Below are 16,410 nucleotides of genomic sequence, written 5' to 3' on the forward strand. Positions count from 1 at the left end.
CTCAAGCAGCAACTCGCCCAGGACTCCTTGTCGCCAGTAATGTGCTGCAGTGGCTCGGCCATTCAGAATTCAAACACCAACACTCCGACATCAACCTGTGGCAGAACGGGAACCTGATGAACCTCTGACTGGGCCAGAGAGCGGGCTGGAAAACCTGGGCGCGGGGGTAACAGCAGGCGGGTATAATGTTTCACATTGTCTCCACCAGCTAAACTGAACACATTTTATTATTATGCTATTGTTAAATGAGATCTTGCCCAGCACAATTGCCCGTCACATTTCCTGCAGGCTAATAGGAATAAAACATTTTAAATGTAAAATTGAAAGTAACGTGTTGGAAACTCGGTACATCAGATTGGATCAGTGGAAAGAGAAACTGTGGTAGACCCAGTATCTGAACCGGGACTGTCCAAGACGCTGCCCGATCTGCTGAACGTTTCCACCATTTTCTCTTTTTACTTTAAATGATGCACAACTATTAACTGATTACACGATATTTGTGACGGTCAGAACAAATTAGCACAAATGTAATACCAATCAATATTCATTAGTTTTCTCTTCAATCCAATACAGGGATAATGCAGTCAATGCTCACAACATCCATCCCACCCCACTATCAATCTGTATTCTCTGCTTCCAAGCTTCCTTCCGACAAAGATTCATACAGCAGACATTTTAACTTTGAAGCTAAAATCGCAATGGCTGTCTTTAACTTAGTACGCGCTGTATTCAATAAACCCTCCGCAAGTTCCAGGTAACAAACACCGATTTCAGTATCAACTCAGTGAGGCAAAAATACGTCATAATGAAGACAACGGTAGAAGAGAGATTGTTGATATATAATCGTTGATGGGATACAGGCTGGACAATGGTTGACCAAAATGGTGTGTGTATATATATCTTTGAGGTTGTGGGATACAGGTTGACGGATACAATGGTTGACCAAGATAGTTACACTTACATCCTTCATATACATGAGTAAAAATCTTTACGTTTCCGTCTAAATATGCAATGTACAATTTATAGTAATTTATAATAAATAGTATGTTCAACAATAGAACATAGAAATACGATATTGTCAGCATGTGTTAATCATTCTCATAGCCTGGTGGAAGAAGCTGTCCGGGATCCTGTTGATGTCCTGTCTTTCATGTTGCGGAAACACGAGGAAATCTGCAGATGCTGGAAATTCAAACAGTACACACAAAATGCTGGTGGAACACAGCAGGCCAGACATCATCTATAAGGAGAAGCACTGTCGACGTTTTGGGCCGAGACCCGTCGTCAGGACTAACTGAAAGGAAAGATAGTAATAGATTTAAAAGTAGTGGGGGGAGGGGGAACTGCGAAATGATAGGAGAAGACCGGAGGGGACATGATGAAGCGAAGAGCTGGAAAGGTGATTGGTGAAAGTAATACCGAGCTGGAGAAGGGAAAGGATCATGGTTTCGGGAGGTCTAGGGAGAAAGAAAGGAGGGGGGGGGGTGGGGACACCAGAGGGAGATGGAGAACAGGCAAACAACTAAATATGTCAGGGATGGGGTAAGAAGGAGAGGAGGGGCTTTAACGGAAGTTAAAGAAGTCAATGCTCATGCCATCAAGTTGGAGGCTACCCAGCCAGTATATAAGGTGTTGTTCCTCCAACCTGAGTTTGGATTCATTTTGACAGTAGAGGAGGCCATGGATAGACATATCAGAATGGGAATGGGACGTGAAATTAAAATGTGTGGCCACTGGGAGATCCTGCTTTCTCTGGCGGACCGAGCGTAGGTGTTCAGCGAAACGTTCTCCCAGACTGCGTCGGGTCTCGCCAATATATAAAAGACCACACCGGGAGCACCGGACGCAGTATACCACACCAGCCGACTCACAGGTAAAGTGTCGCCTCACCTGGAAGGACTGTCTGGGGCCCTGAATGGTGGTGAGGCAGGAAGTGTAAGGGCAAGTGTAGCACTTGTTCCGCCTACAAGGATAAATGCCAGGAGGGAGATCGGCGGGAAGGGATGATGGTACGAATGAACAAGGGAGTCGCGTAGGAAGCAATCCATGCGAAAAGTAGAAGGGGGGGGGGGGGAAGGAAAGATGTGCTTGGTAGTGGGATCCCGTTGGAGGTGGCGGAAGTTATGAAGAATTATACGTTGGACTTGGAGGCTGGTGGGGTGGTAGGTGAGGACGAGGTGAACCCTATCCCGAGTGGGGTGGCGGGTGGATGGGGTGAGGGCTGATGTGCGGGAAATGGGAGAGATGCGTTTGAGTGCAGAGTTGATGGTGGAAGAAAGGAAGCCCCTTTGTTTAAAAAAGGAAGACATCTCCTTCGTCCTGGAATGAAAAGCCTCATCCTGAGAGCAGATGCGACGGAGACGGAGGAATTGCGAGAAGGGGATAGCATGTTTGCAAGAGACAGGGTGCGAAGAGGAATAGTCCAGGTAGCTGTGAGAGTCCGTAGGCCTATAGTAGATATCAGCAGATAAACCGTCTCCAGAGATGGAGACAGAAATATCAAGAAAGGGGAGGTAGGTGTCGGAAATGGACCAGGTAAATTTGAGGGCAGGGTAAAAGTTGGAGGCAAAGTTAATGAAGTCAACGAGCTCAGTATGCGTGCAGGAGGCAGCGCCAATGCAGTCGTCGATGTAGCGAAGGAAAAGAGGGACACGGATACCCGTATAGACTTGGAACATGGACTGTTCCACAAAGCCAACAAAAAGGCAGGCATAACTGGGATCCATGCGGGTGCCCATGGCTACACCCTTGGTTTGGCGGAAGTGGGAGGAGCCAAAGGAGAAACTACACTGGACGTCCATGGTTCCTCCGGCAGTTTGTTCTTTGGTCTGGATAACCCGTGTTGGTATGGAGAGCGGGATTTTACACCATATTCCAGGTACAATCTCAACAAAGCACAAATAATTGTTACGGTAATTACTACAGTTAAACACAAGAAAGTTTGCAAACGCTGGAAATCCAAAGCAACACACGCAAAATGCTGAAGGAATTCAGCACAACAGGCAGTATCTATGGAAAAGAGTAGACCGGTCGTCATTTTGGGCAAAGAGCCTTCTTCATTACTGATGCGGGAGGGGGAAGATATCTGAATAAAAAAGTAGGGGAGGGGAAAGAGGCGAGCTGGAAGGTGATAGGTGGTCAAGGGCTGGAGATGAAAGAATCGGAAAATTGTCAATAGGAGAAAGGGAAGGAGGGGACCTGGGAGCAATAACAGGCTGGTGAACAGAAATGAAAGTTCAGAGTAGGGAAGAGAGAAGTTTTTTGGTGTGGGGGGTGGATTTCTTTACTGGAAGGAGAATTCAATATTCATACAATCAGGTTGGAGGGTACCCAGATGGAATATAAGCTGTTGCTCCTCCACCCTGAGGACGGTCTCATCTTGGCACAAGAGGATGCCATTGATCGAGGTCTCTGAATGGGAATCAGAATTAAAATGCAAACACAAGGAAATCTGCAGATGCTGGAAATTCAAACAACACACACAAAATGCTGGTGGAACACAACAGGCCGGGCAGCATCTATAGGGAGAAGAGCTGTCGACGTTTCGGGCCGACCCTTCGTCAGGACTAACTGAAAGGAAAGATAGTAAGATATACCGTAGTGAAACAGTAAGAAAATACTTTTAATTTAAAATTGAAAATAAATCACTGGAATCTCAGTGCAGGATTTTGCCTTTTTGATGCACACATTTTGGCTGACTGCAAGATGTTTGTGGCATCCTGAAGAGATTTGCATCAATGCAATCCCAACATTCATTCGGTATCTCTTTATTCCAATATAAACATCGTATTTTCCATACAGTGAATGCTCAAGGCATCCTCGCATCCACACGGCCTCCTGAAGTCACTGTCTCTCCGCTGAAGGGCAGTGACCAGAGAGCGATACAAATGTCCAATACTCCTTGCAGCTCAGGTGGGCTGTTACTCTGGTGATGGAGGAAGTGGCTGAACAGAACTAACGGAAAATAGGAAATAACGAACTTGACCTCACATGTTCTGAGTTTCATTATGACAAAGATGAATACTGGCCTCTCAGCCATTTTGTAATGGGGAAGCTAAAAATCCAGTGGTTGTTTTAACCCTGTCTCGAGGTGTATCCTCTAAATCTGTTGGTATGTCCATCTCTACAGAACTTCCAGCAGTGCAGAACCTGTTCCAAAATCAAAACACGTTCTTGGATGCGGCCTATCTGCTTCAAATGGCAACTATGGGATATTTACAAAAGATATCACATGGTGATAACCATAAAGTGTACTTCTTTGTTCAATTAAGTGGCTAAAATTCCATCATGTTCTTATGGATGCCAATAGCTTATATCTATGATCAACTCCAGGTATTGATTCATGTTCAATTCGGATCCTGCTACTGGACAGAATGATGGAAGGGAAGGTCTGCAGAAACAACTGAATATACTGAGATTGTAACCTCAGTTACTAGACTCCCCTACTGTTGAATACATCTTGTCCCTATCCGCTCTATCCAGACCTCAGGATTTCATTGAGCTTCCTGTGCTGAGAGTCACCACCCCTCCATTGAGATCAGGCCCAGAAACACCAAATGCTCCTCATACATAAAACTTTTCAATCCAGAATCACTCTTTCGAACTTTGTAAACAACAACAGTAATGAGCACATTCCCTCGGATACAGACAGTTTGCCGGGGGATTAATTTATTGAGCCTCATGTACTGTTTCGTAGTGCCCAATTAATTGTCAAAAAAGAACATTGTGCTATCTAGTCAAGGAACCGAAAGGGATGGGGTAGATCTTCAATGATTTTTGTTTGCCTGTATTTACCTGGGAGACAGATACAGAGACTATAGAAATCGGGAAATGCTAGTCTTGCTATAGATTGTATGCGGATTACAGAACAGGTGTTTGCTGAATTAGAATGGACAAATCCCCCGGGCCTGACAAGTTGTTCCCTTGGACCTTGTGGGAGGCCAGTGCAGAAACTGCTCGAACACTGTCAGAGACAAATAAAATGCACAGAGCTGTAGCTGATATTGAGGTGGTGGGATACAGATTGGACAGAAGTTGAAAAAGGTGGTTGATATATTTCATTGATGTGGAGGGAAATAGATTGGACAGAGGTTGGACAAGATGGTTGATATGTATCATTAACTTAAAGAGATACAAGCTGGACAGATTTTGAACAAAATCGGCATGGGGTAAGCTGATGGAACCATGTGGGAGAAAGGATCAATGACGATCACAGATGGTCCTCCAGGAATGCACAGATACTAAATTAAAATCGAATGGAACGATAGAGATAGAACAAACAACGGGAACTTTGAATTGTGAACTCTATCCCTCAGTAAATTTCATCAACCTACCAGAGAGGGGAAAAGCCTCTGACTATCCACACGATCAAGGCCTCTCTTTATCTTGTACACGTCTATCAGGGCACCTCTCGTCCTCCATCGCTCCAAGGAGAAAAGGCCGAGTTCACTCCAGCTATTCTCAGAAGGCATGCTCCCCAATCCAAGCATCGTCTTTGCAAATCTCCTCTACACCCTTTCTCTGGTTTCCACGTACTTCCCATAGTGACGCGATCAGAATTTAGTACAGTACTCCATGTGGGTCGGACCAGGGTCCTATATAGCTGCAACATTAGCTGTCGGCTCCTAAATTCGTTAACGTGGAAACGGTCGCCTTTCTGTGGCCACAAGTTGGTGACTTTAAATAAGTTTCGGGAGCAAGGATGACGACGTGGAGAATTGGCATCGACATTGGAAGATAAACCAACACTCTAACTCTCTCTCTCCAACTCTACTCAAACCAAATTCCAGAACTGAACTGATTACTCACCATCCCACCGTGAGACTGTATCACCCAATCACCTGAGCCGGGGAAGCTTATTTACTCACCTATATATCTATATATATATATATATATATACATATACTTCGCTAACCTGTTTAACTTATCTTGATTTATATTACTTTACTCACGTGGTTACTGATAAAATAGAGTTTCTAACAGAAGACTCAGACTCCAGCTGTGTCCATTTCTGCTGGTTCTTTTTAACCCGTTAGAAGTTCTTTTCAACAGCTCTATCTCGCCATTCCCTTCTCTAATCCGTCTCCGCGAAGACCCTCACTTCCTGTCCCGCCCACCCTCTTCTGCATGACGCCCTCCCTCCCCTCCTCTAACCTGACCCTCACTATCTCTGAGACCCCCAATGAAATAGACTTCCGTTCCCTATTTGGCGCCCCTTGTCCTTCCCGATCGGTACCGTGCCTGCATGCCGGCGAGAGGTGCAATGGCCCGGGGGGGGGGGGGGGGGGGGGTCGACGCTGATGGGATACAACCAGCCCTCTTTCCAGTCTGCAGGCGGATTTAGAGTCGCAGCCGGAGCTCAGTGCAGACTACAGTCGGGCGGATTGGAAGTGGGTAGGAGAATCTGGCCCGTGTCACCATTACCTTGAAGTACCCGGGTTCCCCTTCCACCCACCAGGTCCCTTCTACTCCTATTCAATACGGTGATTCACCGGTGCCTATCCTCATCCGGACGCAAAACGCCCCCGACCTCCTGCCTCTGTCCCAGGCGGTAAGTGCTGCGGGCGCGGGAGCATCCCGAGTGTGTCTGCAGAGGGGCCTCGCTTGCGAGGAGTTTCGGGTCGATAGGTCCTGAGGCCGAAGAGCTGTGGGAAAGTGAGGGAAAGTTGGAGATTTACCTAACGTCTTTGATACATTGGGGAGAACCGGCCCGGCAGGTGGGTGATCAGAATTCCAGGCACTCGTGTGTTTGGCGGTGCTCCTGGGCTCGGTTATTCCGCAGCCTGGAGATCTGAGGAAGGATAGAGTGAGAGAATGGGAATGCGGGATTGGGCCGTTAGGGGGAGCTACTGGATGGAGGGAGGGCGTCGGGGAGATCGATTTGCATTTCAATTATTTATGGAACAACACAAGTCCAAGTCTTGTGAAAAATACAGTAAAATTCATATTTTAGTGTGCTTCCCTCTGTACTAGCTCCCACTTTTCGTAAACGGGACACAAACTAATCCCAGAAACCCGTACCAGTCAAAAATAATGCCACCATCCCGCTGTGTCTGCACATCCTCGCGTCACCGCAAACTAACCTCACTTCCACGTTGTCGCAGCTTATTCCCCAGATCCCTATGCCAGTCCCTGAACTAATCTCGCTGCGCGGCTTTCTTCCCACGGCGCTGCATCAGTCACGAAATTAATCCCGCTGCCCCGCTATCTCCCCAAACCCCCGTGTCAGTCCCCAAACAAATCCCCTTACCGCGATCTCTTCCTTCGGAGCTATATCAGTCCTCGAACTAAGCGCATTGTCCTGCTCTATTCCGACAGGTCTTTATCCGTTCCCAAAGTAATTAATTGGCTAAATGGAATTATGATGCTATTAGGCCGGAATCTCCGAGCTAAAAGGGAACGTGTGCGCTCTGGAAAATGCAGAACGGAAATGAGAAGGTATTTTAGACATCACTTGCATAGGGTTCTGGATAGGTGGAGGAGCCATGTTTGACATAGATGTGGATCATCTGGTCAAGAGAAAGAAAGAAGCTGACCAGGTTTAGAAAGCTAGGATCGGACACGGCTGTAGAATTACAAGGCCGCCAGGGACGAGCTGAAGAATGGAATGAGGAGAACTTGAAACCTCCACAGAAGGCCTAAAGTAGGATTAACAAACGCCCATGAGACTCTAGATGTATGTGAAGAAGAAGATGACCAGACTGAGAGTAGAACCGGTCAGGGATAGAGATGAAACACACGGCTGGAGTTGGTGGAGGTGAGACAGGTCCTTAATGAGGACTTCACTTAAATTTTCACCAGTAAGAGAGAAACTGACGTTTGGGAGGACAGTTATAAACGGGCTTATGTTCAACGACTGGACGAGGATAAAAAAAGGTGGATGCACAGGAACTTTTGAAAAAACATTCGGATAGATAAGTCCTCTTTTGAGGTTGCGAGAAACCCCAGGTTACTGTGGGAAGCGGAGGAAGAGATTGCTGCGCCCTTGGCGATTACCTTTGCGTTATCACTGCCGCACTTGTGGTATCAGGGGATTGGAAATGGAAATATTATCCCTTTGCTCAGGAAAGGGAGTAAGGATACTATTGTAATTTATAGCCCAGTGAATCCTACTTCAGTGATGGGCAAATTATTGGAGAACATTCTGCGAAACCGAATTTTCAAGGTTTGGGAGACCCTGATTTGGGAGAGTCAGAATGGTTTTGGGAGAGGCAGGTCATGCCTCACGTGCCTGGGTCAGTTCTGTGAAGATGTGACAAAGCACATTGGTAAAGGCAGAGAAGTTGATCTGGTATAAATAGATTCATAGAGTCAGAAGGTTTGGTATCCAGGGGGAGTTGTCTGGTGGATTCAGGACTGATGCCCACAGAAGGCAGTCTGTAGTTGTGGATGGAGCGTTTTCTCCTTGGATGTCGGTGACCAGTGGTGTCCTGAAGAGATCAGTTTGAGACCCCCGGCTTTTGTGTTTTTATGAACGATTTGGATGAGGAGGTGGAAAGGTGGATTATTGTATTTGCAATGATGTGGCCGTTGGTGGAATTATGGACAGTATAGGAGGTTTTCACAGATTACAACAGGACAGTCACAGGACGCAGAGCAGCGCTGAGAAGTTACAGATGGAGTTCAACCCAGAAAGGTACGAAGTAATTCACTTTGGGAGAATGGAATTGAAGGCAGAGGTATTAGTTACTCGAGTCAACCGAGGGCCGCACATTAGTACAAGTTCCACAATGGAAACAGAGTGATGAGACTCTCTTCAATAAGCCGAGGCCCGCTCATCGGTACGAGAACCACAATCGGCACGGAGCGGTGCACTGCAGGAGCAGAAGGAAGTGTGATTGACAGGTGAGCTTGACCACATCTGCTGTTCAGCACAGACTCATAGTGACGATTGTCTTATGAAAGCAGTTGAGTGAACTCGGCCTTTTTTCCTCGGAGCGACGGAGGATGAGAGGTGACCTGATAGAGGTGTATAAGATGATGAGAGGCATTGATCGTGTGGATAGTCAGAGGCTGTTTCCCAGGGCAGAAATGGTTGCCGCAAGAGGACACAGGATTAAGGTGCTGGGGAGCAGGTACAGAGGAGATGTCAGGGGTGGTTTGTTTACGCAGAGAATGGTGAGTGCGTGGAATGGGCTGCCAGCAACGGTGGTGGAGGCGGATACGATAGAGTCTTTTAAGAGACATTTGGATAGGTACATGGAGCTCAGAAAAATAGAAGGCTATGGGTAATCCGAAAAATTTCTAACGTAGGGAAATATTCGGCACAGTTTTGTGGGCCGAAGGACTTGTATTATGCTGTAAGTTTTCTATGTTTCTATGTTTGTATGAAAGACAATATACCGGAAAGCAGATCAGGAGAGAAACAGACAACTTCGTGGCAAATAATAGAACAGCCTGACAACCTGCGGAATGTTCACTGATTTTACTTGTTACTTTTGTTCAAACAGAGAATGGATGGTGAAATACTGGGAAAATTGTGGCTGGTTTGAGAATATCTTTAAAGTGAAATCGACTGCATCGCAGGGCACGGGTGTGGGGTGGTCAAGTCATTCACTGGCAGAGGTCAGGTTCCTGCCAAGCGGCCCATGTGTGCGCTGGAAAACATTGTTCTTCAAACTGTCCACAGCCCTCACTAATTTCCCGAAAACACGTTCCCTTTTTGATCACAGATCTCTGGAATATCGCTGTGGATCTTTTAAATTGTGCCGTGGAATACATGTGCAGTGTATTTTATTGTAACACGTGTCAGCTCTTACTGTGATTTCCAACACTCAAACCGCCCGGAATGACCGGAACCAACGAAAGAAAAGAATGAACCGATATTCCCCTTTAATAAAGAAGCGTTCTCCATTTCACCCGCCAGAACAAGCTCCTTCCCTCAATTTTAGAAGCAAATGTGCTCCGTTGAATGCTACAAAATAAATCGACTTCATTATGAACGCCTCCATAAACACTGATACGAAAATGTCCTGTTTAAATAGCTGAGGTCAGTTGTCATGGAATTTAAATTGGCAAATTCACATTATACTTTGGTTTAAAGTAAGAAGATTGCAATGTTCCTTGAGGAGTCAAATTCATGGCACGGTGACAGAGTGAGTAAAAATAGTTTAACGTAAGTGTTTGTGCAGTTGGTTGTCACTAATGTCCCTGACGTGATAGCCACGCTAATGGCCTCAGTGGAATTGTTCTCTCCTCAATAAAAGTCTGCTAAACCGATCACCAGTCCATCTGAGCAGCTGAAACGCTCTGTGCAACTGAACGCTGCTTCTGACGGAATATGGGATATCCGGCGATTTACTACATCGCGGCCATTTTCTATCCCACACTTGTAGCGGTTGGTGTCCCCGGTAAGATGCCGGAGCTGCTCACTTTATGTATGGTGCCGTCGTTACTCTGCTGCGGTATCCGCACTGTTACTGAGCACAGATGCTACCGTCGGCTGAAACGTGCTCCCGGAATGGAGGATTCAGGCATCTGATTGTTTTATTTTCATTATCCGTACTTTGATAGCAGTGTGTTCTTTCTTTTGTCAATTAAGTTGGTGCCGATATTGTCGTTGTTTCACAATTTCACATCGCTAAGCTTTCTGAAGTGATGCTGGTCTCTGCTTTTCTAGGTCCGACTCTCTATCAGTGCAGTCTCTTCGATCTTATAACAACGTGGCAGCTTATTTAAATGAAACGTAGGTCTGTTCCTCTGTAAGTCAGTAAATGAGAACTCGAGCTTTTTATCTCATTGACTCCGCTACATACAATCCCTTCAGCTATTTCACCTCTAATAATGGAAATGGTGTTGTTTACAGGAGCGATCGACTGCTCACCGGTACGTTAGTCGTGGAACTCGGATGCCTCGCTCCAAATTGTGGGAATGTCGCCAATCCACTGACACTCACATCCGTCATTGTCCACCAGCCGGAGTGCAGCGACCGAGACCGCACACACTGGATTCCCGCTTTCCACGTCGAAACAGACCATACACTCCATAGTATCGGAAGAATGAGGGCATTCAGGGAACTGACCATATTTCTATTTGATTTCCAATTACTTTGTAGTTAATTTAACAGCGACTGTGATCCTCTCTCGGGGAAAATGCATCAGCCATACCTGGTTGGAATGGCTTTTGCGGATCTGATGGTGGTTATCGATGTTACTTTAGTGGAACAGACCAACTTTATCTACATTCAGTCTAATTATACTTCTATTTTTTTTCAATTTCTTGCAGTTAATTTAACGGCGATTGTGATCCTATCTCGGGGAAAATGCGGACTCTCCAAATGCATCACCCGTTACCTGGTTGGAATGGCAACAGCGGATCTGATGGTGGTTATCGTTGTTGTTTTAGTGAATCAGACCAACAATATCTACATTTATTCCAGATCACTGCTCATCACTCCTGTGTGCACTCTGACACTTGTATTTGCGGCTGCAACGACGGACTGTTCTGTTTGGTTTACGGTCAGTTTTACCTTCGATCGCTTCATCGCAATATGTTGCCGAAAGCTGCGGGAGAGATACTGCACTGAGAGAACAGCAACGGTGGTTTTTGTGACCGTGGTTATAGTGAGCTGCGGGAGATGTGCCCCGGTTTACTTTGCCATTGAACCTTACGTCATCATTGACAACAACCCGTGGCGGTGCACCGGCACATATGAATACGCCACTTCACCCGTGTGGAGAGGATACGCAATACTGGACTGTATTTTAACACCATTGCTACCAATCGGCTTAATCCTGCTGTTTAACGGGTTAACTGTAAGACATATCGTTGTGGCAAATAGAGTCCGCGGAAGGCTTCGGCACAGCAGCGACAATCAGAAAGATGCCGAGGTGGAAAAACGTAGAAAATCGATGATTTTATTGTTTTCTATATCAGCTAATTTCATATTACTTTGGATGCCCAATGTAGCCCATTCCCTGAAATGGCAATTGCAAAACTATTTCTACGAGGACAGATATTTGAGTTCCCCGGTATACATCCTACAGCAATTTGGGTTCATGTTACAATTTCTCAGCATGTGCACCAATACTTGTATCTATACACTGACACAGAGGAAATTCAGAGAAGAGCTGAGGAATGGAATGAAGTATGTGTTTACATTAAATGGCCATCTGTGTAGTTAATGCCCGTGTCTTATGGCAATTCAGCGGAGTTATCAATTAAAGGCATTTTACAATTAAATAGTTTGCCAAATATGTCATTAATTCAAGCAATCATATTCCGGAATTGCAGAATTGGCGGAAGATAGACTATTTCGTACAGTTCTGAAAGGTAGCAATGCAAACGTTCAATGCTGCCGGCGTTAGTGTTACATTGGTTCAAGTCATCACAGACACTCGATTGTCACAAGGGCAGGGATGGCTTCAGGACTTTCCTGGTTTAAGATATTTCAAAATGGACAGGGTCGGGTAACAGGTTCAGGTATGGCATAATTTCTCAGTTGTGTCCAGGATGGATTCATGCCACTATAAGAAGAAAGGCGGACTCGCAAACAGTCGATACCGGATCTACTATTAGAAAAGCAAACCGGTCCGGTGACAGATCTCTCTGCGGGTCAGCATTTCAAAACGATAGGGAGAACTCCCCAACATTTTCATTGCACAGTGATAGGAGAAGGGAGCCTGGAATTTGTGGTCTGCAATGTATGGTGTTACCTGGCAGGAACTTGGGAACGTACTTTGGGAAATGATGCACTCTGGGTAATGCGCAACAGATATGTGGAGATTGTTTAGGGAGCACTGACATGGGGTTCAGTATAGGTTTGTCTCGTTGACGCAGGGAAATGATGATAACGTAAAGTAACCCTGGGTGACAAGAAAGTTGCAACAACTCGTCAAGAGGAAGAAAGAACGAAACTTAAAGATTAGGAAGAAAGGATCAGCTAGGGTTATGGCGAGTCAGAATGTAAATAGGAAATAATTTAACAATGGACTTAGAAGATTTAGAAAGGGACTTGAGAAAGCCTTGACGAGTAGCACTGTGAAGAACAGGAAGAGACTGGAATGAGTGTGGGCAGATCAGAGGAAAACTCGTCTCGGGAGTCCAAGGAGGCAGTGAAGCTCCTCACTGAATACATTGATCAATGTGAACACAGCGGACAAAGGCAGATATGCCAGAACATGCCGCCGCTCAGAAAGAGGATGCGATGGAAACTTGGAAAAAATTGTGATAGATGATTTCCCGATACCTGCATTTGTGATACCAGGTAATTTGGGAAAGCGAGCGAAGATATTGCTGCGCTTTTGGACGTTATATGTGTGTCTTCGCTGGCCACGAAAGCAGAACTAGAAGATTGAAGGGTGGAAAATGTTATTCATTTGTTGACGAAAGATTATAGGGATATTTCTTGGAATTATAGGCCAAACGCTTGTCAAACTCTTCAACTACCTCTTTCTGAACCCTGGGGTGTACATCATCTGGTCCAGGGGTCTTATCTACCTCCAGGCGTTCCAGCTTCCAAAGCATATTTTCTCATTAGTAATGGCATCTACACTAACTTCTGTCCTTGAATTTTTGGCTTCTTTAGAAAAAGAAGATGATAAGTCAGAATAAAAAGTGTTGTGGGCAGAGGAGGAAAAATAACAAGGAGGTGAATTCATCGGTGAAACTGGGAGAAGGGGAGGGGTGTTAATCTTTTTAAAAAAACCTCTTCAGGATGTTTTTCTTAACGAAAACAGAATTGAGCACTGCATGCCCATATGGAGCCAGTGATCATTAATGGAGAATGTGTGGAGCAGGTTAAGACCTACAAGTATCTGGGAGTACAGTTAGACGAGAAGCTTGACTGGACTGCCAACACAGATGCCTTGTGCAGGAAGGCACAGAGTCGAATGTACTTCCTAAGAAGGTTGGCATCATTCAATATCTGTAGTGAGATGCTGAAGATGTTCTATAGGTCAGTTGTTGAGAGCGCCCTCTTCTTTGTGGTGGCGTGTTGGGGAGGCAGCATTAAGAAGAGGGACGCCTCACGTCTTAATAAGCTGGTAAGGAAGGCGGGCTCTGTCGTGGGCAAAGTACTGGAGAGTTTAACATCGGTAGCTGAGCGAAGGGCGCTGAGTAGGCTACGGTCAATTATGGATAACTCTGAACATCCTCTACATAGCACCATCCAGAGACAGAAAAGCAGTTTCAGTGACAGGTTACTATCGATGCAATGCTCCTCAGACAGGATGAAGAGGTCAATACTCCCCAATGCCATTAGGCTTTACAATTCTACCTCCAGGACTTAAGAACTTTTTTTAAAAGCTATTAATGCTTTTTGAGACAGTGATTTAGATGCATATCATATTTTTTTACTGAGTTAAGTATTGTATGTAATTAGTTTTGCTACAGCAAGTGTATGGGACATTGGAAAAAAGTTGAATTTCCCCATGGGGATGAATAAAGTATCTATCTATCTATCTATCTATCTATCTATCTATCTATCTATCTATCTATCTATCTATCTATCTATCTATCTATCTATCTATCTATCTATCTATCTATCTATCTATCTATCTATCTATCTATCTATCTATCTATCTATCTATGCCGGCATGTGTAAAACTAATACAAAATACACACCACTAAACTTAAATGAGAGCACAATCCAGAAACATGAAGAAATGGTCAGTATGGAAGATCAAGTGAACCACTCATGTCCATCCATAGAAGACATCCCAACGATCTGAGCACACAATTTCATAGCCAACTGAGAAATAAGAAAAATCTTCGCGATGGCTCTACCTCAAGTTATACCACCTTGAGCTAAAAACAATTAAAAAATAATAATAACTATTATAGGTTGTCAAACAGTGTATAGGCAGTCGATCGCTCCTTCATCATCAAAGATAGAAGAATTAATTAAATAATTGACTGAACTATATTCTAAAGATATGCGCAAGAACTTTAGACAGGACAAGTGTAGGCCACTTCGTTATATTTTGAGATTAGTCCAATCAATATAGTATCATCGACAAATTTACTTAACAGACTTGAGCTGTGGGTGTCGATACAGACATTGGTATATAGAGAGTAAGGGAGGGACTCAGTACATGGCACAGAGGTCTCCTGTGATGAAAGTCAGAGGGGTGGAGGTGAGGGAGCCCACTCTTACAACATACTGGCGATCTGAGAGGCAGGGTCAAGGACGAGATCTCTGAGCTTCCTGTCGAGCCTGGGGGGAATTATGGTGTTGAATACTGAACTGTAGTCCAAGAATAGCATTCCCACATAAGCATCCTTCTTCTCCAGATGTGTAAGGATGGTGTGTAGAGCAGTGGCCATTGCGCCGTCTGTGGATCGGTTGTGTCGGTAGGCAAATCATAAGGGGTCCAGCACCCTCCTTTCGTAAAAGGGTTGCATACACTAATCACACAGGCCCGTGTCAGTCACCAAGCAATCTCAATGCCCGGCTGTGTCCCCACAACCTCGTGTCATTCCCCATACCCATCCCATTGCCCCAATCTCTGCCCACTGCCCCGTGCCAGGGTCCAAATTAATCACACTGCCCGCTCCCGTCCCACAGCCCCATGTCAGTTCCAAAAGTTATTAACAGAGTAATTGGAATTATAATGATATTAGGTTGGAACATCAAAGCATAAATCTGGAACGGATATTTCCTGGGAAATACACAACGGAAATGTGAATATATTTTAGGCTGCACTTACATGGGGTTCTGGATAGGTTTGCTCCATTCCCGCAGGGAAGGGACGGTAGGGTGAAGGAACCATGGTCGAAAGACGATGTGAAACATCTGAACAAGAGGAAGAAAGAAGCTTTAGGAAGCTGACTTCAAAGGATTAGAAAGCAAGGATCAGAGATTACTGTAGATTGACAAAGTAGCCGGGGACAATGGTTTTAAGGAAACCCCCAAGCCATTCGAGATGTATGTGAAGAAAAGGATGACTGGAATGAGTGTCGGACCGGTCGGGGATAGAAGATAAAACAAGCCGCTGAGGTCGGGGAAAGAAGTACAAGTCCTGAATGAAGACTTTAGTTCAGTATTCACCAGTGAGAGGGACATTTGTGAGGAGAGCGTTAAACTGGCCGATATGCGACAGCAAACTGAAGTCAAGAGAGAGGATGTACTGGAACTTTTGAAAAAAATATGCAGTAGGTTAAATACGTCTTCTTGTGTGGTCGGGAGAAAGCCTGAGTGACTGCGGGAAGCGGTGAGTCCGACTTCAGCGATGGCAAAATTATCAGTGAACTTTCTTAGAAAAAGGATTTACGAGAATTTGGAGAAACATGACCTAATTTGGCAGAGTCAGTATGGCTTTGTGAGGAGCAGATCATGTCTCACGAGCCTGGTTCAAATCTGTGAGGATGTGACGGTTATACTTATGGTTAACCATGGTAGGACCTTTAAGAAGGCTTGGTATCCTGGGAAAGTTGGCTTGTTGATTCAGGACTGACGCCCAAGAAGACAGA

Source organism: Hemitrygon akajei, unplaced genomic scaffold (genome assembly GCF_048418815.1).
Source record: "Hemitrygon akajei unplaced genomic scaffold, sHemAka1.3 Scf000096, whole genome shotgun sequence".
Lineage (NCBI taxonomy): Eukaryota > Metazoa > Chordata > Chondrichthyes > Myliobatiformes > Dasyatidae > Hemitrygon > Hemitrygon akajei.